Source organism: Mustelus asterias, chromosome 15 (genome assembly GCF_964213995.1).
Source record: "Mustelus asterias chromosome 15, sMusAst1.hap1.1, whole genome shotgun sequence".
In the NCBI taxonomy this organism is placed as follows: domain Eukaryota; kingdom Metazoa; phylum Chordata; class Chondrichthyes; order Carcharhiniformes; family Triakidae; genus Mustelus; species Mustelus asterias.
In genome coordinates this window covers 33,308,387-33,333,231 of record NC_135815.1, presented here as the reverse complement: position 1 = coordinate 33,333,231, position 24,845 = coordinate 33,308,387, and the positions used below count along the sequence as shown (strand labels likewise).

Here is a 24,845-nt window from a genome sequence, read left to right as displayed (position 1 = left end):
CAACCAAAATCAACCAACTTGGGAGTGCTATTTCAATTTCCTGCCAATCTCATAATCCAACACAAAATTATTACAAGTTGCGACGACGTATCCATTAACTTTGGGAGTAACATTGCATCATTTGCGCTGTCAATAATGCATTAGGAGTTGCAAAGAACATGCCCATATCATGCAACTTAGAAGTTTTGAACAATTACCTACTTAGCTCAATTTCAATGCAAAACACCTTGTGGAAAAGGAAACTGTTCCACGGGAATCTATTCAATTACTCTTAACAATAAGAAAAGTCAATTAAAAGATACAGTGTATTTAAAATCATGCTTTTCACATCACAATTCACTGAGCACTTCATAGCCAACAAAGCACTTTTGAAATGTAACCACTGTTGCTTCATCAGCAAAAATGGCAACCAAATGGATGTAGGATCCCACAATCAGAAAGTGAGAAGTAAGGAGCTTTATAAATCTGTTTTGGTGGTATTTAGTAAAGAAGGAATGTTGACCGCAACATTCCCTCCAGGCTGCAGCATTCGGTCATCCCAGATTATCGACACAAACCCTGGAGATGAGGGATGGAGTAGGGGTGGGGCACATGGAATAGTTGGGAAGTATGGCTTGAGATCACAACCTTGTGACTTAAAAATCAAGGAGGGCTAGCTCGAAAACAAATTGGCACTAGCTTGTCAACCAGTAACTTAATTATGCACATTGGGAAATAAATTCAGGCAACCTCAAGCTTTTTAGTGGCCTGGAAGACAGTAAGGAGTGGGCTGACAGACAAACAGTGCCCAGCAAGGAATGGGAAGCAGATTGGGAGGATCTCAGAACTGGTGACAACTCAATCTAACCCAGCCTCCACAACATTGTGATACTGACATCCAGACAGACATCAGTCTTCAGCCAATTAAATTCACCCCACATGACATTAAGAAATGGCTGAATGCACTGGGTAATGTCAAGGCTATAGGCCCTGACAATACTACTGAAGATATGTGCCCCAGAACTTCTTGCACCCCTAGCCAAGCTGCTCCAGTATAGCTACATCACTGGCATCGACCCAGAAATGTGGAAAATTGCCCAGGTATGTCCTGTACACCAGAAAGAGGAAAAATCCAACCCAGTCAATTACTCCGGTGCGGCCGCACTTGGAGTATTGCGTACAGTTCTGGTCGCCGCATTATAGGAAGGATGTGGAAGCATTGGAAAGGGTGCAGATGAGATTTACCAGGATGTTGCCTGGTATGGTGGGAAGGTCTTATGAGGAAAGGCTGAGGAACTTGAGGTTGTTTTCGTTAGAGAGAAGGTGGTTAAGAGGTGACTTAATAGAGGAATACAAGATGATCAGAGGATTAGATAGGGTGGATAGTAAGCGCCTTTTTCCTTGGATGGTGATATATAGCACAAGGGGACCTAGCTTTAAATTGAGGGGTGATAGATATAGGACAGATGTCAGAAGTAGGTTCTTCACTCAGAGTAGAAAGGGCGTGGAATGCCCTGCCTGCAGCAGTAGTGGACTCAGCAACATTAAGGGCATTTAAATGGTCATTGGATAAACATATGGATGATATTGGAATAGTGTAGGTTAGATGGGTTTTAGAGCGGTTTCACTGGTCAGCGCAACATCGAGTGCCGAAGGGCTGTACTGTGCTGTAATGTTCTATGTTCTATGTACTCACTAGTAAGGCTACTCTCAATCATCAGTAAAGTGATGGAAGGGGTTATGAACAGCCGGAACTCACCAAGGCTCCTTAAACAGCACCTTCCAAATTCACAACAGCTATATGAGAACACCACATTCAAGTTCTCCCCCAAGTCACCATCTTGACAAAGAAATATATCAGCATTCCTTCACTGTCAATGGGTCAAAATCCTGGGCTCTCTTCCTAACTGCACTGCGGATGTACCCACAATGGACTGCAGCAGTTCCAGGCGGCAGCTTACCACCCCATTCTAAAGGGCAATTAGGGTTGGGAAGCAAATGCTGACCCTAGCCAGAGGCGTCCATATCCCCTGCATGAATAAAAAAAGACAGGCTCTTGGCATCACACAAGCCTGAAGATGATCAAAATTTCCACTCGAGTATTTTTAATTTAGATTTCAGCTGACCAAAAAGATTCTTCATTCCTTCGCAAAGGAAGTGAGTTATCAGTTGTTGCAAAAACGATGACATCAAAAATTCAAGATTCAAATCTAGAGCAGACACAGATCATACAGCCACATTTAGAAATGTAAAATTTTCTCCATAGGGCTGAGTTACAGTTAAGGAATATATTTCCAAAGAAATGAATTTACACGGGTTTGAAAAGACTCACCAGCTGCATTCGTATTTGTCAAATGGCCGGCCTTTGTCTGTACATTGAGTGAGAGTGGAACCAAGCTCGTCAACCACAGAAATGACAAAGACTGCTCTTACTTGATGCTCACAAATGTGCTTTTTCCAACACATGTCAGCAAGCAACTCATAGCACCTTCATTTTTTTCCCCAAAAGCCTTCCTGACCCAAGGGTATGGATACTCTTTGAAGCGCGAATGACTGCCGCTATGGAATATGTCAAATCAGCAGAGACTGAGAATTGCACATAGAATCGCCTTGTCCAGATGGTTCAATTTAACACTGTTTTGTGACTTATCGACTAAGCTGCTGGGAGTCAAATAGCACAATTTAAAATGGAGCTAATGTCTCAAATGTGCTGGAAACAAAATCTAATTACAGTTCCAACTTGCTCAACAAGGTCAAAATGTTAGTTAATTGACTCAAATTAAAACTCACGATGGTCACGTAAGCGGGGAAATATTTCGGCTTAAGAATCATTAATGCCCCTGACTTATCAACACATTCGCACCCTTTGCAAGTAAGCTTAACACATTTTGGGACACCCTACAAACTGATGAATATACAAACTGCAATGAAAAGTCTACAAGGTCAGTCAGTGGGCCCCAGCAGAGAAAAAAATAATGAAACAGTTTTTGGAGCAACCTGCAGCTATCCGATATATGGTATCAGGCAACAATCAATCCACATATAGATCACAATGTGCAATTACTGGAAGAGAAGCTGCCACTAAATTATTAAGTACACATGTTGGGGTGTATTTCAATTCATGTTAGGGAAAGGACGTATTCAAAATAGAAGTACAAGATATACCAATCAAATTTTCACCAACTGATTTACAGTTTTTCTATTTTTTTAACGTTTCCAGGAATAATAAGCAGCAGCAAAGGTCTTCAGAGAAAGCAGATGCAAAAACCGCTGCCATCAGTTCTTGTTGGAAGCCATTTCCTTAAATCGACATAGACAACTAACTCCAGTAAGTTTATAGGTTTGCGTGATGTCATTCTCTGGTGAGCATAGCTAACAGTGCCACAATTGAAGACAAATGCAAAATCTGGCTCAACAACCAGAGTTTGAACAGTGCATTCCCGAATGTTTGTACAATATAGGCAACAGCTTAATGACCAAATAAATCCAAGACAAATATTCTGAAAACCTGACGGCTGCTGGATGGTCTTGAAGCTTTGTAAACTATAGTTAGAAAGATCACAGTGCTCCAAGCTTTTCATTTCAAGAACAAATAGAGTCATAGAGGTTTACAGCGTGGAAATATGCCCTTCGGCCCAACTTGTCCATGCCGCCCCTTTTTATAAACGCCTAAGATAGTCCCAATTGCTCACATTTGGCCCATATCCCTCTGTACCCATCTTATCCATGTAACTGTCTAAACGCTTTTTAAAAGACAAAATTGTACCCGCCTCTACTATTATAGAATATTGCATTCAGCTTTTGGAAGTGAGGAGCCAAGAGTGTGTGCAACTTACATAATGGCAGAAAATAATGACAATGGCAGATAGCCCTTTGCATTGTTTAAAACATACATCAATTATGAAAGCTCTACCAGTTTTGTTGAAAATCGGGTCCAAGGAGAAACCCAGCAACTGCAAGTGAAATCTCCATGATAAGAAAGCTTTTAGAAGTGATAACCTGGCAGTCAACTTGGACAGGAAAGGCAGTGCAGATTTGCTGTGGGAAAACTGTGTTTAACTAACTTGACTGAGTTATTGAATGAGGAAACAGAGGATAATGCGATGGACTCGGTGTGCATCAACGTCCAAAAAGGTGCTCAATTAAATGCAGGTAAGCAAAGTTAAAACCCATAGAATAAAAAGGGGCAGTGATGGCAAAGTATGAAGGTGACTGAGTGTCAGGAACCAGTAGTTTTTCTTTTTCAGATTGTAAAGTAAATGGCAGGGTTCCCCAGCATCAGTATTAGGACTGCCGCTTCTTTTGATTTAGTTCATGGCTGAGATTTGGGTGTGCAGGAGACAATTATACAAAACTCGCAAGTATCATGAATTGAGAAAAGGATATGGGTATACTTGAAAGGGACACAGACAGGCTGGTGGAATGGACAGTCAAGTGACAGATGAAATTTCTTGCAGAGTAGTACGAGATAAATCATTTTAGTCCGAAGAACAAGGAGAGGCAATACAAATTTGAAAGACACAATTCTGAAAAGGGGGTGCAAGAGCAGAGAGACTTGGGGCTATATCTGCAAAAATCACCGTAAGAGGCAGGTTGAGAAAGCACCAAATATGGCAGTGTTTCCCAAATGTTTCCCTCACTTGGACCTCATTTCAAGGCTTTGAAATTGCCATGACCCCTCAGAGAGCTGGGGTGGAGGAGACATCTGTGAGAGGGGAGGATGGAGGAATGGGCGGAAGATTCCCAGAGTTTTTCCACATTTTTTTAGAAACTTGGGTTTGAGAGCAAGAATCAGTTCAAGCCATTTAGGCCACACCAAACATTAAAAAAAGCATGCATTTGAAACAAGGCCATGCAGCTGTTAACATTCAGTCAAAGCTCTATGGTTGCCATTGCTGCTGCTGAGATTGCAACCCCAGCATCTCATTTAACTGTAATATGGCATAATGGGATCTTGCACTTCAAAGGTAGGGGCAAAGAGTACAAAGTTATGGTGAACCTTTACAAAAAGTTGGTTTGCCCTCAACTGGAATTTGTGCCCAATTCTGCGTGAAGGATGTGAAGGTTTTAGAGATGGTGCAGAAAAGATTTACAACAATGGTCCCAGGATTGAAAGGCTCCATTTACATGGAGAGATTAGCGAAGGTGGGACTGGCCTCCTCGCAGACGTGAATTGAAGGGACAAGAGATTTGACAGGAGGTATTACAAATCACGAGGGGTCTGGACAGTGCAAATAGAGGGAAAGTGAACCATTAACTGAATGGTCAAGAACCAGTGGACGTTTGAGTTAAGGTGACAGGCAAAAGGACCAGAGGGGACAGGAAGAAAAGCTTTTTTTAAAAAAATGCAGCGAGTATTTTAGGTCTGGAATGCTCTGCCAAAGTGTAGTGGTGGCAGATGTAACAGTGACTTTGAAAAGGAAATTGGATAATTATTTGAAAAGAAAAATTTTGCACAGGTATGGTAATAAGGTGGGAAGTGGGAGCAGCTGAGTTCTCCGATATAGCCAGCACAGATACGATGGGGCAAATAGCTACCTTCTGTTCCTTACTGGATAGTAGAATTCCTTTACTGCGACCCTTCAGTCCGACAGCATCTGTGGAGTGTGTGTCCGGGTCATTCCTGACTCGAAGTATTGGTTCTGTTCTCCCTCCACAGATACAGTCAGACCTGCTGAGATTTTCCAGCATTTTCAGTTTCTGTTTCAGATTCCAGCATCTGCAGTTTTTTGCTGTTATCTCTAACTGTGGGAACTATACAGAGACAACTTCAGAGCAGCTTTCTTGGGGAATTCTGCTGTACTTAATTCACAGGGGAACTCTACTGCAATCAATGATTTTAAGCCCTTCAATATTTACCAAACGCATTTGCATATCACTTTCATATTGAATCTGAAATGTTTCTGCATCAACCACCAATGCTGGAAGTGAACTCCACAGATTTAACTCAAGTCTGTCCCACCCTCGATTCTAAAGTCTACTAGAGTTCTGTCATTTGGATTTCAATCCATCCAAGAAAAAATATTGGTTTGGGCACACAACACAAAACGTAGTGCGCAGAGACTTAACTGTCAAAAGTGGTTACAACTCAGCATCAAGTAGAGCTTTGACAAAGGTCAATTTGCTGGGATAAACAAATAGGTATGCATCATATTGTTGTGGCTGGAGATGTCCTCCTGAAATTTCATTTTATCTGATTGTGGGATAGGGAGAACAGGAAGCTACATTCTCTCCCCAACCATGTCCTCCCTGATCTAGCAGTAATTGGTGGACTCACCAAGTAGAAAAAAAAAGGGAATTATATTTTGGGTGAAATGTTGGGTGATTAACTTAAACACCAAATTAAATTACTATGATGCAAACATTCTTGCACCATAGCATGTTCGTACACCAACATGCTTTAGATTTGATAGTCCATTCCCCACACAAAGTGCAATCACAACCATGATGTCTGAATTTCAAAGACAAACGTAGGAACTATTTTCTTTGAAACTTTTGTTGGCTCAACAACTAGCAGCACCTCAACACTTGCAAGGTACTCCTTAATGCATATGCCCACTCTCTAAAGTAACTCCACATTCTCACCCAACCACATCAGTGGAGCTATGCAGTGGTGAGTGGAGCAAAAAAGTTAGAAGAGATAAAATAGATACAAGAACAGACACAAGTGAAGAGTTAAGACAGGGGATTAAAAATTTGAAATATTATTTGTCACCAAATAACAATATGAAAAGCACTGTCTAAATACACATGCTTTCGCTCTCTCCTTCGAATATCTTCTCAGTGACGAGGCTCAGTTCAACACACCTGAATTGAGCAATCAAGGGATGTTTGTTAATAGCGGTTACTGGTTCTTTGATACTTCAGTTCTTAGCATTTGTCAGACTTTGTTCTTTTCAAATGCTATCTTTATATGATAAGTTTGAGCCAACTCCATGGCAAACATCCAGGCTAACTGCCCTGAAAAACGAGAATAGAGTGGAACCAAAACCTAACTGAGAAATTACACTACCACTGGTTAGTGTTAGAGAATAAGTTGCTCACATTTACTACAACTGAAGGTACATTTAACCATGTTAATTTCAATTTGAAACCCAAAGTGGAGATTATGCTCTATTCGATTTACTTCAGCCAAACAAAATTCTTATCAGGTGAAGCAGCGCTTAACATGCACCTCCTTTCATCTGGTTTACTAGGGGCAGCACAGTGGTTATCACTGCTGCCTCAGTGCCAAGGGTAAGGATTCAATTCCTGTCTTCGGTCACTGTTTTTTTAAATACTTTTCCAATTCAATCAAATCAAGTTCAATTCAGAGTCTCAACAAGTTGAGACATTTCCGATCCAAGCTGACAAGACAGGGCATGCAACCCTTTACCCTGTCCTGGGCCTGATCTACATGAGCCAAGCTGATTGGAGGAGGGGCAGGACTTCCTCCTCCAAGGCTTGATCTCATTTGCATCTTAGCCAAAAGGCCGAGATGCCGCTTTTAAAAATTGCTTCATATGAATATGAAGCCTCAATGTAACCCAATGACCTCAACCAAGTGCAGCATCCAATCCATACTACACTTGATCTTAGCCCGGTCACTGTTTGTGAGGAGTCTGCACGTTCTCCCAATGTCTGCATGGGTTTCCTCCGGGTGCTCCGGTTTCCTCCCACAGCCCAAAAGATGTGCTGATTGGGTGCACTGGCCATGCTAAATTCTCCCTCACTGTACCTGGACAGGTGCCCGAGTGTGGCGACTAGGGGATTTTCACAGTAACTTCATTGCAGTGTTAATGTAAGCCTATTTGTGACACCAATAAATAAACTTTACTGCTCCCATTGTGGTCTATGTACATTGGAGAGACTAAATGCAGACTAGGTGACCGTTTTGCAGAACATCATTGGTCCATCTGCAACAAGCAGACCTTCCAGTTGCATGCCATTTCAACACAACATCCTGCTCTCATGTCCACCACCCTCGGCCTGTTGCAACGTTCTGGTGAAGCCCAACGCAAACTGGAGGAACAGCACCTGATCTTCTGATTAGGCACTTTACAACTTTCTGGACTTAACATGGAGTTCAACAATTTCAGACCACGAACTCTCTCCGCCATTTTCACCCCATTTCCATCATTTTCATTTTTTATTCATATATTTTCTTCATTTTAATTTCTTCCATTCATTTATTTTTCAATTCCCCCTTTTTTTATCCCACTTTCCATCTTTGTTCCCTTACCATTGTCTCCCCTTTCCCCACCCCACCAGGGCCACATGTGGAGATAGAATAGAGCCAAGATTGAGTCTGGATGACACTTTGTCAGCAGCCCTGAAGGGTCATCCAGACTCGAAACGTTGGCTCTATTCTCTCTCGATGTGGAGATGCCAGCGTTGGACTGGGGTAAGCACAGTAAGAAGTCTCACAACACCAGGTTAAAGTCCAACAGGTTTATTTGGTAGCACAAGCCACAGGCTTTCGGAGCGCTGCCCCATCATCAGGTGAGTGGGAGTTCTGTTCACAAACAGGGCATATAAAGACACAGACTCAATTTACAAAATAATGGTTGGAATGTGAGTCTTTACAGGTAATCAAGTCTTAAAGGTACAGACAGCGTGAGTGGAGAGAGGGTGAAGCACAGGTTAAGGAGATGTGTATTGTCTCCAGCCGGGACAGTTAGTGAGATTTTGCAAGCCCAGGCAAGTCGTGGGGGTTATAGATAGTGTGACATGAACCCAAGATCCCGGTTGAGGCCTTGGCTATCAGTCTCTGCTCAGCAACTCTGCGTTGTCGCGTGTCATGAAAGCCACCTTGGTGAACGCTTACCCGAAGATCAGAGGCCGAATGCCCGTGACCGCTGAAGTGTTCCCCAACAGGAAGAGAACACACTTGCCTGGCGATTGTTGAGCGGTGGTCATGCATCAGTTGTCGTAGCATCTGTGTGGTCTCCCCAATGTACCATGGGACATGCTTTCCTGCAGCGTATCAGGTAGACAACGTTGGCCAAGTTGCAAGTGTATCTACTGTGTACCTGGTGGATGGTGTTCTCACGCGAGATGATGGCATCCGTGCACGACTTGCCTGGGCTTGCAAAATCTCTCTAACTGTCCTGTCTGGAAACAATACACATCTCTTTAACCTGTGCTTAACCCTCTCTCCACTCACATTGTCTGTACCTTTAAGACCTGATTACCTGTAAAGACTCACATTCCAACCATTATCTTGTAAATTGAGTTTGTGTCTTTATATGCCCTGTTTGTCAACAGAACTCCCACTCACCTGATGAAGGGGCAGGGCTCCGAAAGCTTGTGGCTTGTGCTACCAAATAAACCTGTTGGACTTTAACCTGGTGTTGTGAGACTTCTTACTGTTTCTATTCTCTCTCCACAGATGCTGTCAGACCTGCTGAGTTTCTCCAGCATTTTCAGTTTTTGTTTCAGATTCCAGCATCTGTGGTATTTTGCCTTCCACCTGTTACATGTCTCAGGTTGTCCTTTGACACACTGCTTTCCTTTCTGCTTTCCAGCAGATCTCTTAATGTGCCACTATCAATGTCTCCTTACCTCCACATATTGCTGACCCTCCATCCTGCCCTCAGGCCTTCTCCCCACCCACCACTCTCAACCACAACAACCGTACAAATCTTATCCTATTTTCAATTGTCTTCAGCTTTGAAGACTCAAAACATTAATTCTGTTCTCTCTCCCACAGATGCTGTCAGATTTTACAGCATTCGGATTCCAGCATTAGCAGTTATTGGCTTTGATATAAAATTAAGTGTACCTTCTACATGTAAGTCCTTTTCTTTTTTATATTCATTCGTGGGACACGGGCATCGCTGGCCGGCCAGCATTTATTGCGCAACCCCTTGAGACTTGGTATCGATTGATACAACCGAATGGCTTGCTCGGACATTTGAGGGCAGTTGAGAGTCAACCACATTGCTGTGGCTCTGGAGTCACATGGAGGCCTGATCAGGTAAGGATGGCAGATTTCCTTCCCTTAAGGACATGATGTGAACCCAACAATCGACAATGTTCCATGGTCATCAGATGATTCTTAATTCCAGATATTTTTTTATTGAATTCAAAATTCCACTATCTGACACGGCAGGATTCGAACCTGGATCCCCAGAACAATAGCTGAACATCTGGATTAGTAGTCCAGCAATAATAACACTCGCCATCGAGTCCCCATTGTGACATAACTTCAAGGGTGGGAGAGAAATTGTGAAGAAAAAACATACTTCTGATCAAATACAGAAGGAGGAAACGACCCTGACAGAGGAATCAGTTGCCATTTTACAAGTATAGTGCTTAAAGCAACATCCAGGAAAGACAATATTAAAGCACAGCAGTTAAAACATTTTGCATTCAGTTAGTCAGGTTTTCTTAATGTTATAAAGCACCAAGGAGAAGAGGTCTGAATGGACAAGCGGAGTGAGTAAGCCAGGTGCTTCTCAGCATGGGGACAGATACCCCCCAAAAAGTATTCCATTCCCCAATACACTGGCTTGTCAACCACTTCAGTGAAGGCATAGAGATACATAAACAGAGTGAGGAAATATGTGGGAAGAAGAAAATTGGTAGTGCAAATATCCTTTAAACTGTACAATGCTGAATGCTAAACTTGCGTTTACAAAGCAGAGGCTAAGAAAAATATCCTTGGTGTTTAACATCTCTCCACTTGTAAAATGGGTCGAAAGTTGTACACGACAGTGCACAAATCACTTTTTCCAAATCAGTCACCTCAAAGATTTAAGTAGCATTAAGAGTTACTGCCACCCGCCCAAACTGTTGGCAGGTACAGAAAGAACAGCTCAAGTGCCCAAACGAGCTAAACTGGTCAAAACCGTCAGGTTTTGGGTCTTCAGAGATTAGAAAACCTGCCAAGATTCAGCAGGTCGACAGTCAAGAACTAGGAGAACAAAATGATTAAATTGGGTCCTTATCCTGCTGTCAGATGTCAAGTTCATCAGCTTCTTTCTGAAATGAGTCATTGTTGTCATTCATTAGAGAAACAACAGTCAAAAATGGTGAAACATTACTCAAAACAAAAGACTAATAACAAATGAGAAAACACCATGAGGCAACTTACACCCATTATGAAAATTCATACATTCATTGTGTGCTCTGTAAACTTGCAGTCTGAGGAGATTGAAACATTGAAGGTACAGGATGTTCCACTGGTTGTTATATTTGCTCCTGGCTCGTAACAAGGGCGGGACCTCCTAGAGTGTTGTGATAAGTCACCAGATCAGTTCAAGAGTCAGTGAACAGCCCTTGTTCAACAGTAATTTTGTCAGCCAGCAAGTGACCCAGTTAAGGGACAAAGGAGGGGAACAGGGAGACATCCCAGTTTAGAAAAAGAGAAGCAGAGAGAAACAGGTTTCAATTAGAGAAAGGACTCGGATTTGATTGGATTTATTCTTGTCACATGTTTTGGGATACAGTGAAAAGTATTGCTTCTTGGGCGCTCCACAGGCAAAACATACTCTTCATTTAATACATAGGGAGAAGAAAAGGAGGATGATGCAGAATATATTGTTGCGGTTACAGAAAAGGTGAAGAGAAAGATCAGCTTAATATATGGTATGGGGAGCAGGCTTAAGTAAAGTGGCTCAAGAGAAGCCCTGAAAATCCAAAAAGGCAGCACAAGGTTGGCGACTCCATTCTGGGGCTGTTAAGTCAAAAATATCCCTTCGGAACAGGGTTATTTTGCCTGGCACAGCCGAAGAGCTGAAATTGTGCTTGGAGGTTGATACTCACGTGTACTTGGCAGTTCAGGGGAACGTAATCTCAGCAGGAGATACCAGCCCTCAAAGAAGCCAGCCGATTGGGAGCGATGTCTGAAGAGAGTTCCAAGGCAAAATCTTTGAACTTGGAAACCCTCATGAGAAAGACAAAGTTTCAGTGAGGTTGGTTGGCTCACAGTGTGACTAATGTCTGGATCTGTCATTGAGAAATCCCTGGAATCCTTTTTTGGCCACATCGGTCATTTGTGTAGCTGTGGCTGTGCGTGTGTCTGTCTATGTGGGTGGGGGTGGGGGGGGAAAACGGGTGGTGGTGGTGTTTGCCTCAGTCAGAAGCCCTCATCTGATTAAGGGTGCTCCCCATTCACAAATCAGACACCTTTGGACCCCTTCATCCACTCCTTTCCCCCAGCTCCTCAGAGCATCACCTACCATACCCAGGACCTCTGCACTTCGTCCCAGGCACGGTGCTGCAGTACCTCTTCTGGCCTCTGCAGTGCTGTGCCTGGATGGATCGGGAGAGCTGTCAATCATTCTGATTGGCTGACAGTTCTCCAAGGCGAGGGTTCCTTCCAAGTGTGGACAGAGTCCTGCCTGCTGCCAATCAATGTTCACTGCAACATGAAATGACGGCAGACTGGTGCAGAGTCAGAGGCGATGTGTCACCTGCCTACTATCCCAAAGGCCATTCAAAAATCCAAGACTATATGTTTATATTAAAAAGTAACACTTTTAATCCACACTGTTTATTCAAATACTTGTATATACGAAAATAAATTATGCACTATCTTGATTAGCAACTTTTATCCAGTACAAATGCAGACATTGGAATTCATAAATAACAAAGAAACAAGGAAAAGAGCCCCAGCCTGTTCAACAAGTAAGCCTATCAGAATCTTTTATGTACTTTCACCCATGTGTTTTTCTAACTATGAAAACCAGAGTTGTGCACAATACGCAGTGTATCCTAACCAGGTTCAAGCCAAGTTTAACATAGCTCTCCACTTTTCTCTCAAGTCTCTCAAAAAATAAACCCCATGCTTAGTCTGCTCTTTTTGGCCTTAGTAACCTGGGCTGCTACCTTTAATGATATGTACATCTGTACCTTGGAAAAGGTCTAAATGGAGGAGAGGGAAAATGGATTCCAAGCAGTATGTGACCTCCTCATTCTTCCTACAAAAATATACCACCTCACACTTAACGATATTCAAATTAATTTGTCAATTACACCCTATTCTGCAAGTTCATTAACATCTTAAATTTTATCACATTTCTCCTGAAAATTAACTATGCTGTACTCCAATTATCTCCAAGCCACAAATGTGGCAAAATTTGAGATAGCACTTCTGATTCCCAAGTCTGGGTCATTTCGGCACATGGTAAAAAGCAGTGATCAAAGCTTTGATCACTGTGGAACAGTGCTTCTCATCTTTTACCAGTCTGAGGAGGTACTTGCAACTCCAATATCCCATTTTCTCTTGAGTAGCAAGCTTGCTTTCCATTCTGCGATTTGTCCCCTAAGACTACATGCTCTTCCTTTAGTCAATTGTCTACCATGCAACAGTTTATTGAAGGCAGGGTGAAAATCCAAATAAATGACAGCTGCTGCATTCGCTTCACCTATGCTTTCATGTCATCTCTTCAAATAATTCACTCAGTCAAGCATGACTTTCCTTTCTGCAATCCATTTCAACATGTTACTAGTTTCTAGATTTTTAAAATCATATATTTGGGTAAAGATTTTATCATCTTTCTTACCATAGACGTCAGATTAACTGGTCCGTAGTTCCTTACTGTTCTACACCCTTTTATAAATACAGGAACATTAATAGTTGGTCAGTCTTTTAGCATTATTCTCTTTCCTGTATTTGTTTTACATTCAGGTAATCGTGCTCCTGCTATCTCATGTTTAATTTCTGTATCCATGGATGTAATCCATCCAGACCAGAAGCCTTATCTTCTCAAAAGTTTCATTAGTTTATTATCTGTCTCGCATGTTATTTTTGGATCTCTAATTCCAGCGTTGAGTCCACCCCGATCATCTCCCTGATAGAATGAAGACAAAGCAACTATTACCTACCATGAAAAAAAAATCAGTGGACCAAAGCCAATCATACCAACAGCTCCACAAGGTGCATTCAGGCGTATGGTTTTGGTGGCTATCACCTTGCAAGTCCTTTCTCAAGGACTGTTACAATTACTCACCACTGATGTGGCCCAAACGGAAATGAATATCCAATCATTACAACTATAAAAAGTTCATGATGTTACTTCGCAGTTTTCTTTTTGGTGTTTAGTATTCTGAGATTTGTCAGGTGCCATTAGGGTTTGGTTGAAAGCACCTTTCTCCATACTCTAGTCTGGCTTTATAAACATGAATATTTAGCAGCTCCTCAGGTGAAAACCGATAAATGGACCTTTACTCTTAAAATTGAACATGCCAAATAGCAGAGGTGGAATTAAGCCTTTGCCTCCTGATCAGAACCTTACGGTTACCAGGCATCGAGTCTGGCTAAGTATTCTGGGTCCAAGGTATTACAAAAGGTAGTTAAAAAGGTCAGAAGAGTAACTATGCTGGTGACACTGACTTTAAATGCAGTAAAACTGAAAAATAATATCCAGCATACATTAAAAAAACTGAACCACTGCAGGAGTTGGCCAATATTTAGAATGTATTGCTGAGCCATACAAATCAAGAAAGTACTACTTAACATCGGAGCTGGAGCAAGCCATGCAGCTCCTTTCAGCCATTCAATTACATCATGACTGATCTGTATTTCTACTATCTTAACCCTTCATATCCTTGCCAAAGAAAACATGGATTCCCACTCAGTACAGACACCACATGGAGCCCTCATGAATTGTCAAGAGTGAAGGGAGAGAGACAATGACAGTGGGAAAAAAAGCACACAAGTTAGGGGTCCCATTCAAATCAGCAAGTGGCCCCTGCTGCAAAGTGCATTTGAGAACTGTAATAGATTTTTCTATGGTACCGGATAAAGCAGATAACTAGCACAATTCCATCTGGGATTATAAGGAAGAATAGCCATTTCAACAAAATACTAGCAGATTACAACAGGACTCACATCCAGCAAGGGTTAATTATTTTGAAAAAAGCAAGGAAGACAAAGAAATTGGTTACTGTCAAAGGTCAACTTCATTCTCTGGTAAACCTCAGCACTGGGTGAGGACATCCCTACGAAACAACATCTCGGATAGTTCTGTAGGGGATACTGACGCTGTTCCCAAATGAGTGGCCAAACTTGCATGAGCCAACTTAAAAAGTCTAGTAATATGTCAGCACGTAACTGAAATAGGCAATGCAGCAGAGAGATTATTGGGCAGTGAAGATGAAACTGCAGTTCCAAGTTTCTTATCTAAATGTGCTAGTTCAACCCCTAATACAATCTAGCTGTGTTTGTTCAATTTTTAATACAATAGGAAAAAGGGCATTATTAAGACAAACTCCTTTAAAGTTTGTACACATATCACTAGATGCTTAAACACTTGCACAAAGATTGCAGTTATAATTTCTGAATTGTTGGTGTCAAAACAGTTTTAATTTCCGTAATTCAACACAAAACTGTTTGAGGTTCTGACTTGTAGAATATCCTAACATTCAGAGTAACTTTTCAAAACCAACATGGTTCTGCAAACCAATTTGCTTTGTTCCTTCCTCTCCTGAAGAAGTCACGTGTGTTACGTAGACATAGCTGCCCTCTAGCTAGTACCTCAACCCACATACCACCGTTCACGTGAGAGCTTTAACAGCGAATGCGGCAAGCCAAACGTGATCAACAGCTGGCCTTGACATGCACACTTACTTACAGGGGTCAGTGGATAGCCATGAGCAGCAGAAACACAGACCAATATTTCCTCTTCTTGGCCATGTGTCAGTTGAGTACACAACAGACATTTAATCTGAATGATGAAGTCCTTATAGGTACAATGACTTCCAAGTTAAGAAGTGTATAGATTATTTTACTCTGTACTGTATATACTGAAGGAATTAAGACCATAAGACCATAAGACATAGGAGCGGAAGTAAGGCCATTCGGCCCATCGAGTCCACTCCACCATTCAATCATGGTTGATTTCAACTCCATTTACCCGCTCTCTCCCCATAGCCCTTAATTCCTCGAGAAATCAAGAATTTATCAATTTCTGTCTTGAAGACGCTCAACGTCTCGGCCTCCACAGCCCTCCGTGGCAATGAATTCCACAGACCTACCACTCTCTGGCTGAAGAAATTTCTCCTCATCTCTGTTCTAAAGTGACTCCCTTTTATTCTAAGGCTGTGCCCCCGCGTCCTAGTCTCCCCTGCTAATGGAAACAACTTCCCTACGTCCATCCTATCTAAGCCGTTCATTATCTTGTAAGTCTCTATCAGATCTCCCCTCAACCTCCTAAACTCCAATGAATATAATCCCACGATCCTCAGACGTTCATCGTATGTCAGGCCTACCATTCCTGGGATCATCCGTGTGAATCTCCGCTGGACCCGCTCAGTGCCAGTATGTCCTTCCTGAGGTGTGGGGCCCAAAATTGCTCACAGTATTCCAAATGGGGCCTAACCAGTGCTTTATAAAGCCTCAGAAGTACATCCCTGCTTTTGTATTCCAAGCCTCTTGAGATAAATGACAACATTACATTTGCTTTCTTAATTATGGACTCAACCTGCAAGTTTACCTTTAGAGAATCCTGGACTAGGACTCCCAAGTCCCTTTGCACTTTAGCATTATGAATTTTGTCACCGTTTAGAAAATAGTCCATGCCTCTATTCTTTTTTCCAAAGTGCACGACCTCGCACTTGCTCACGTTGAATTTCATCAGCCACTTCTTGGACCACTCTCCTAAACTGTCTAAATCTTTCTGCAGCCTCCCCACCTCCTCAATACTACCTGCCCCTCCACCTATCTTTGTATCATCGGCAAACTTGGCCAGAATGCCCCCAGTCCCGTCGTCTAGATCGTTAATATATAAATTCATAAACTTCAGTCCTATATTTTCAAATTGAAATACACAAAATGACCACAAGCAGAAATGTAAATTATCAGCCAGGAGTATGTCAGGAAAATGCAATTCCCATCACTTACTAGTAAAAGGAATCGTGTAGGAGGTGTGAATAGGCAGAATTGCCAAAACTATGAAACCGACCTTACGACTTGTAAAACAAACATTAACTCTGATCAGGATAGTTTGCATTTACACCGATTTAATAGGCTTTGCCAACTACGTATTTTGGTCATGAGGCCTCAACTCTGTTAACTGCTTTATTTCTCACATCCTCACATCCGAAACTAGCTCAAAGCTTTTCAACTTTGATGAAAAGCCTCACGTGCCCAAGTCTCCACTAATTAACATTTTGCAGCCCGTGTCAAGGACTCTTGTAAGAAATCTGAGCAAATTTCTCTTTTACTAAAAGAGGGCTAAAAGTGGTTATAAAATTCCTGTTTTAAACTATTACCTGTTGAACATGCAATTGTCTCAATAAATACCACCAATGATGAGGGCCACTAAGTATTTTTCCATACATAATCTCCGTAGATAGAACACAAGGATGTCAACGACTGTTTCATTTAACACGAGAATCATCAAAACAGAACGGCAAAGTAATGTTCTTTACTGGCGTAGCTATTTCCACATACAAGAAATAGGATACTTAAACTGTGCTGCAACCAAGTATTTGGTGACGTGGTGGAGGCAGGTCATGAACTACATGCTGTCCAAAGTGGCTGTGAACACAGGCAGCTTTGTCTATCGGCAACCAACAGCTGATCTATGTACATGAATTGTAAATTTACATTACACTCCACAAACACACAGGCCTTCAACGAAACCGCCGTTTCTTCATATTGGAACAATTGATAATCTTAACGAATTTGAATTACAGTTGTTGAAGTAAATAGTAAACACTGTCAAAGAAACGTTAATGCTTGGAATTATAATATCCTTTTTCCTTCCATCCAGCCAGCATTAAGTGCTCCTAGACACCATGTTTAAACTCCTTGTGCTAGGCACCAACACTCTTTTAACCTTCAACTTCAAAGCATCCATAACTGCACCATGACATTTCCACTGTCCAACAGCAAACCCAAGAAAGCCTCCAAGTGAGAAGTTGATCTCATGTACACTGCACGAACTGGAATCAGAGGAACTAGACCTAAACGTAATACACATGGGATCGGTACAGCCAATTTAGGATGAAACTATTTTCATTCATCAGTTCATGTTGGCTTGGAGCTCAAATCCCAGAGAGGAAAAGACAGCGCAAATGACTCATAGGTCCAAGATATTGGGCAAGTTACAAGCATTCAACGACACAATCCTTTCTAGGGCAAGCACATGGTAAGGGTAGCTGGTAAAGAGAGGAAATACTCAAAAGATTTAGCTTGTTCGCACCAGTAACTTCAACAACAGACAAGCATCTACATATATGTACTGATTTTTTAAAAAATCAACTTTTAGCAGAGATTGGTGTACAATTTCTCTTAACAACGTGCCCAACATTGATCAAACCAATGCAGAACGAAATCAGATAACACAGGCTTATATATATCCACAACATTGAAGACATTGGCTGGGTTGCTCATGGCTTGCAAAACAGGAATAAGAATTGCTGGCACTTCAAATTGATACCAAATTCCATCAATACAGGAACTTCTGCAACTACAACTTGACACCTGTGTCAATCAATAAAATAACTGGCGCGGCACTTGTTCTACTTTAGAATTCTCATTCCTCAACCTCTGTCCCTTATATTGTAGAAAATCAAAGAGTGAGTTAACAACCAATGCAACCCAACTGGCATTCACACTGCATCTTTTAACAAAACAGAACAGCCTAATGCATATCCTGAATAGGTTCAAGGGCAACAAGATGCTGTTCCAAGTTTGGTAATTGAAAGGTCAGTCAAATAGATACATCTTGAGTGAACATTTAAGTAATAGATAAGATTTAAAAGGAGGGAATTGAAAAAGTACTGCTGACCCAACTGAACACATTCCAAGCTACTGGAGCGAAAGAGAACAACAGACTGAGCTCATGAGAAATGAACCACTGGGAGGGAGCAGAGTTCAGGGAAACTGCAGCAATAGAGAACAAGAATTTCAAAAGGGATACAATGGGAAAATAAGGAGTTAACGTACAACATTGAATAACAAAGTTACGTGAGTATGCAACCTAGTGCTGGATTAGTAGCAAGATATTAAAGTTTTGATCAGGTTGGGGTTTCTAGGGGTGAAGGATGTGAAGCCAGCAATGACGGTGTTCAAACAATGAAGTCAGGAGGTGATGAAGAGATGGATAAGGATCTCAGTGGCTGAAGAGGGGTGGAAGTAGGAAATGCTGCAAGTGGTTATAGACAGGAAGTGGCTTTCAAGCTCAATTCAGGTCACATCGTCTCAAACATCACAGACAATCTGATTCAACCTCAAAAGGGCATGGAAAGGAATTAGAAATCAGTGGCATGAAGCAAAAATTGTGGTGGGGGGGGGGAAAGATGAGCACTTCATAAAAAACAGGAGGCAAATCATCCAGAAGAAATATTACTGTAGGGAGATTGGTGGAATTCACACCAGGTAATAAAGGAATTTGCAATATACCCACTGGTACCCCCAAGGCACATTTTCTAAGTCATTCTGAACTCCAAGGGAACATTAATGTAAAAATCACAAGACAACTACTTCCACTCCGGTCGTTTCGAGCAGTGATGACTCTGCATTTGAAACTGAGAACAGTCATGAATGATGAGATGAAAGCAGCAGCAGTTGTCAAGAAGGGCTCCAAGAAAATTATCAACAAAGTGGCAGTGAAGGGTAGCAAGCAGAGGAAAAGATCAAGGAAAGAAAGTTACTTCATCTACAAAGGGATGAATCAGATTCACCATCACACCAACATCTCCTCCAAAGCCTTGAGCATCACAAACTTGTTCTAGCCATAATCTTTCAGTCTTCCTTAGATTCAGGATGGTGCCAGAGGACTGGAGAATTGCAAACATGATGCCCTTGTTCAAAAAAAAAGGGTACAAGGATAAGCCCAGCAACTCCAGGTCAGTCAGGGTTAGGGAAACTTCGAGAAACTATTCGGAGCAGAACGAATAGCTATGCGGACAAATGGATTTCTTGAGGGAAAATTGTGTTTAACCAACATGGAGGAGTTTTTCCAGAGAGGATTTGAGATGTGATCTCACCAATCCCCTGCAGAACTGAAGTATAACATACAGCAATGAGGAGTGCGAATATCGGCTGCTGGTTTTTGTCTCTATTTGTTTCCACCTCCCAAGTCGAAGAAAATCAATGCCAGCTGTGCTTCAGCACTTGTCGCTTATGATCGCGGACAAGACCAAGGTCCAATCTTCATTAAAAATTACTTCTATTTGACAGTTTACAGTATTGTTGACAAAGTGTTAATAATTATACAACTATTTTCAGTGACTTCAGTACTGCAAATGAAGAGGATTGTCGAATGAGCTGTTGGTTCATTGTTTTTTTTAAATTAAACTTGATTAGCCTGCCTTTGGGTCAGCACGCAAATTAGCAGGTGAATGCTGTTGTTGGCAAAAACGATCATACAATGTTCTAATGGTTACATATCACAGTATTGATCATCTTCAAAAATCAGCAAGTGAGCTTTCTACATGGCTGTTCAGTACATTGTGAGATGGGAGTATTGTTGCTGATAGTTGCCGTTCTCTTTTTTGATTTATTCTATTTTTACGTTCAGTAACTTGTGGATACAACCATACAATACTGACTTGCACAATATGCTGCTGAACAATATAGTTTCAGCATTGTATTCAATTTCAATGTTTCATTTAGTTGTCCACTGATGGCATGCCAGAATGTGCCCCTGGATGCTCTGCTGACAAACTAGAAATGTTGTTCCCTCGTCTGGGCAAATCCAGAACTAGGGGGCACTGCTTTAAAATTAGGAGACACTTTTACAGGCAGAGAACTTTTTCTCTTGAGGTTTGTGCGGCCTTGGAACTTTTACCTCAAAGTGTTGGTGGGGGCATTGATTCTTTTAAGGCGAAGGAATCAGAAACTACCAGGGTACATGGGGAATTTAGAACTCCACACATACAGATCAGCCATGATCTTATTGAATGGTGGAGCAGGCTAGAGGGGATGAGTGGCCGACTTCTGCTCCTATTTTGTGTGTTTGTAAATTACACTGAATGCAGGGTGTCAATGTACAACAGGTACAAGATTCAGTTCCACTATCCCTGTTTACTCAGACACAAAAGGAAGAACCAGTGATGCAAGATAACAGAGAGACATAGAAATGTACGCCAATTTATTACTACACTTCTCTATGCCACAAAACACCAATAGTGCCTAAATGGCCTTACTAAGTTAAGGACCATCTTGAAATCATAATAGGTGGTACATGAATACAAGTTCTTCCCTGTCAAGTCATCATCTCGAGAAAAGGGCGAGAGAAAGCATGTTAATCATCATCATCATGCCTCTTGCACAGCTGCAAAGTAGTCTCTAATCCTATTACATCACAGATGCGATTAGAAGCAGAACTTCCAGAAACTGCAGAATTTTTTGTGAGCATACAATATCTGGTCTGACCCCATGCATTCTGGTCCACTAAAATAATAGGCCAACACAAAATACAATAAATTAGATCAAATTCAGAAGGTAGTTTTTCATGGAAAAAACCCAATAGCTATGAAACAAACAGTCAGTCATTGTTTTTTAAATTAAACAGCTGCATAAAACAAACACGAGCAAAATTTGTTGAGCAACAATCTTTCTTCAAAAAGGGAAACTACACAATTTAAGGATCTGGACAGTTCATCCAAGATGTCAAAATTCAATGACGAGCATTCAAATCCTCTCCAACCCAATCTCTTGTTTATAGCGCCTGACCCAAGGGAGAAAGTAGTACAGAAACTGGCTCTGACTTGGGCAAGATATATTCTTTCTCTACGACGGCTCACCATTACTCCTCCCACCACAAGGTTGAAATGTGTGGGGTACAAGCAGTGGCAATGTGTGACATACAGCCCAAATATCAAACTAATTACCAAACAATAATTGCCAAACAACTCTCCTCTCACCAATATGAAAAGGGGCAGCAGCTGTGTTGCAGTTCTATAAAACTCAGCCAGAGTACCATATTGACCAGCCTACCACAGGAAGGATGCACCTATTTTTAAGACCAGTGTATCAGTCAGAAGATGCAACAGGATTAAGCTACAAGGAGAGTTTGCAGACACTAAACTTGCATTCCAATGAATATTTAAGATTAAAAGGAGCAGAGGGGAGCCAACCTAATTGAAGTGTGTTTTTTTCATTATTCATTCATGAGATGTGGGTGTAACTGGCAATTTATCACCAGTCCTAAATTTCAGATACCCTCAGAGTGCTGCCGTGGAGGGAGATGCAGGGCTGATATATTTCCAAGTCAGCATGGAATGTAGTATGGGACTTGTAGTTGGTGTGCAAATGCAACTACTGCTTTTGTCCTTCTCAATGTTAGCAGTCATGGGTTTGGAAGGCATCACCTAAAGGAGACTTAGCAAGTTGCTGCAGTGCATCTTGTAGAAAGCACACAATGCTGCCACTATGTACTGGTGGTTGAAGTGATGCATGGCTTTATCTCAGATGGTGTCAAGCTTCTTGAATGTTATTGGATTTCACTCCAGCAACAAGGTGAAGAATCTTCCATCACATTCCCAACTGGCACCTTGTAGGTGGCGATTTTGAAAATTCAGTAAGTGAGCTCACAGAATTTCTCTTGAAGCCACTGTACTTATATGACTGGTGCAGTTAAGTTTCCATTCAATGGTAACTGGAGGAATGTGGAGGATTCAGTGACAGTAAGGCAGCTGAACATCAAACAGAGATTTTTCCTGTTTGTCATGATTAAAAGGAATTCATAGGGAAGATAGACAGAAACTATTTTGGGGTGGGGGGGGGAGGGGGGGGGAGAGACGACGACACCCCAAAATGGCGACAGATTTTTGATTGACAGAGGGAATCAAGGGCTATCGGGTCAGGCAGGAAAGGCCACAAATTAAATCAGTCAGTATCTTACTGAATGGCGACGGAGCAGGCTTGAGGGGCCAAATGGCCTAATCCTGTTCCTGATGATAACCTTAAAATTAGAACTAGGCCATTCAGGAAGCTTGCCTCCACGCAGAGGTAGAAATTTGGAATTCCTTCTCTCAAACATCTGTTAAAGCTCGGTCAAAAAATTAAGGATCTTGGTCGGCAAGGGCATTAAAAAGGTATGATGCAAAAACAAGCAGATGGATAAGAGATACATACTAGCTACGATTTAGTTGAATATCAAGTTCAAGGGATTCACGGGGCTGAATGACCTGCACATGTTCCGATGCTCCTTCTGATCTCACATCCCTGTATCTGAAACAGGAAAACGTGACCACATTGCCACCTGCTTCCCAGTTGAACAAAAAATGATAAACCCTCAAAAAAGACAGCCCAAAGTATGTGTGCGCACTTAAATATTTCACTAAGATTTTCTTTCTGGATTTCCAATGATTGGTTTGACAATTACATTTAAAAGCTTAGCTCTGCAAAATCTTTTTAAAACAACTGGAAGCTGGAATCTCTGTGCATGACCCAAAGAATTTGCATTCTCTCTTTCTTCTGTACTTAGTACAGGGTCCTCATCATGATAGAAAAGGTCCCACACAAATGTCAGGACGTCCATCGGTTTAGGTGGTAACTTTTTTTCCCCAGACGAATTCTGCAAAGTTACAGTTTAGTAAATGCAGCAACAAACTGAACAATCACCTGAATTTGCCTCAACCAAATAATACGAAGTGTACTTCACCTGTCCGCCTAATCAAATATAATGCTTGCACGAAACTCAGGAGATAAAACGTGCATGTGTCATTCACATTTCATTTAAAAACATTTGCACCAAGCCAGAAAACAACCCGGCAAAGCACTGCAGGACAAGCCAGAGAACCCAAGTTCTGCTTTTAACTCCAGTGGGAACTGTAAATCCAGTTTAACTCTCCCGCCCCTTGAATGGTGCAAGTACCTCAATGAAGGCAGGTTTTTTTCAAATCAATTTCCCTCCAAACTATTCTTGAAAATGACTTTCTGCACCAGGCTACCACATCCATGAGGCTCAAACCAACTCTCTAACCTTTGCAAATGTTGGACAGGCAGAAGAGCCCCCACCCAAATGAAGTGTGGAGGCTGGTGGAGTCTTCCCACCCCCTTTCTTGGGCGCACCTGCAGCCTAATGTGACCCTCAGAAATGTCTTTGGAGATGGCAGACACTGTCAAACAACCAGGTAAACTGAAGACTCCTACACCCAAGTAAATTGAAGACCCCCCTACTCCTACACCCAGGTAAACTGAAGACTCCCGCCACACACCAAACCCCCTCCCCCCTCAACATCCAGGTAAATTGAAGACCCCGCTCCACACATCAACCACCCCCTGCTCAAAGTAAACTGAAGATCCCCCCACCACCAATCTGCTCCCTGGGAACTCAATGCCCCAAGCGACTGCAACTCATAAAACCATTGCCCAACAGTACACGCCAGGCCTCTCCCTTTTTTTGCATACCGACAGTCTGCAAACAAAACATACAAAAATTAAACTCCTCCCCCCCACAAAAAATAATCTTCCACCTAACATCATCCACACACACAAAACAATATACAGCTTCTCGATTCAACCTACCTGCCTGCACCGCCCAATGCAAACCCTTCACCCTCCCCACCATCACTCCTGGGGAGCGGGGGGGGAAATGCAAGGAAAAGCTGACAGGAGCTGCAGCCTCGGAGCTGGAGGAGGAGAAAGGAGGGGGATTTTTTTGTTGTTGTTTTTATTTCTTCCAGTTAAGTTGCCGTTCTGCAGAAGTTTCCCTTTTTTCCCCTTAAGTCCACACATGCCCTGAGGCGCCACACACACACACTCTCTCAGAGCGCGGTGCAGGGCATCCTCTCAAACCGAAAACACTGCGCGGCCATCTTCAACACAACATAGTGCCCCGGGCTCGCAAAACTTGCTGGATTTTTCCCTCCCCTGAGCTCCCCCCTTCCTCCCCATCTGTCGATGCGAGGGGTGGCTGCCATTCTCCCCCCTCAAACCCCCTCACACTTCCTCTGGGGAATGAGGGAGGTAGGTTGAGTGA

At 42.1% G+C, this 24,845-nt stretch overlaps 1 protein-coding gene across 1 annotated transcript in view; it reads right to left on the bottom strand.

Moving 5' to 3' along the window:
- Positions 1-24,542, bottom strand: part of LOC144504446 (transcriptional-regulating factor 1-like) — a 178,439-nt gene extending 153,897 nt beyond the window's left edge. Inside the window, exon 1 of the mRNA XM_078229720.1 lies at positions 24,392-24,542. The gene's annotated coding sequence lies outside the window, so the exon portion shown is untranslated. The remainder of the gene's footprint in view (positions 1-24,391) is intronic.
- Between the last annotated feature and the right edge of the window lie 303 nt (positions 24,543-24,845).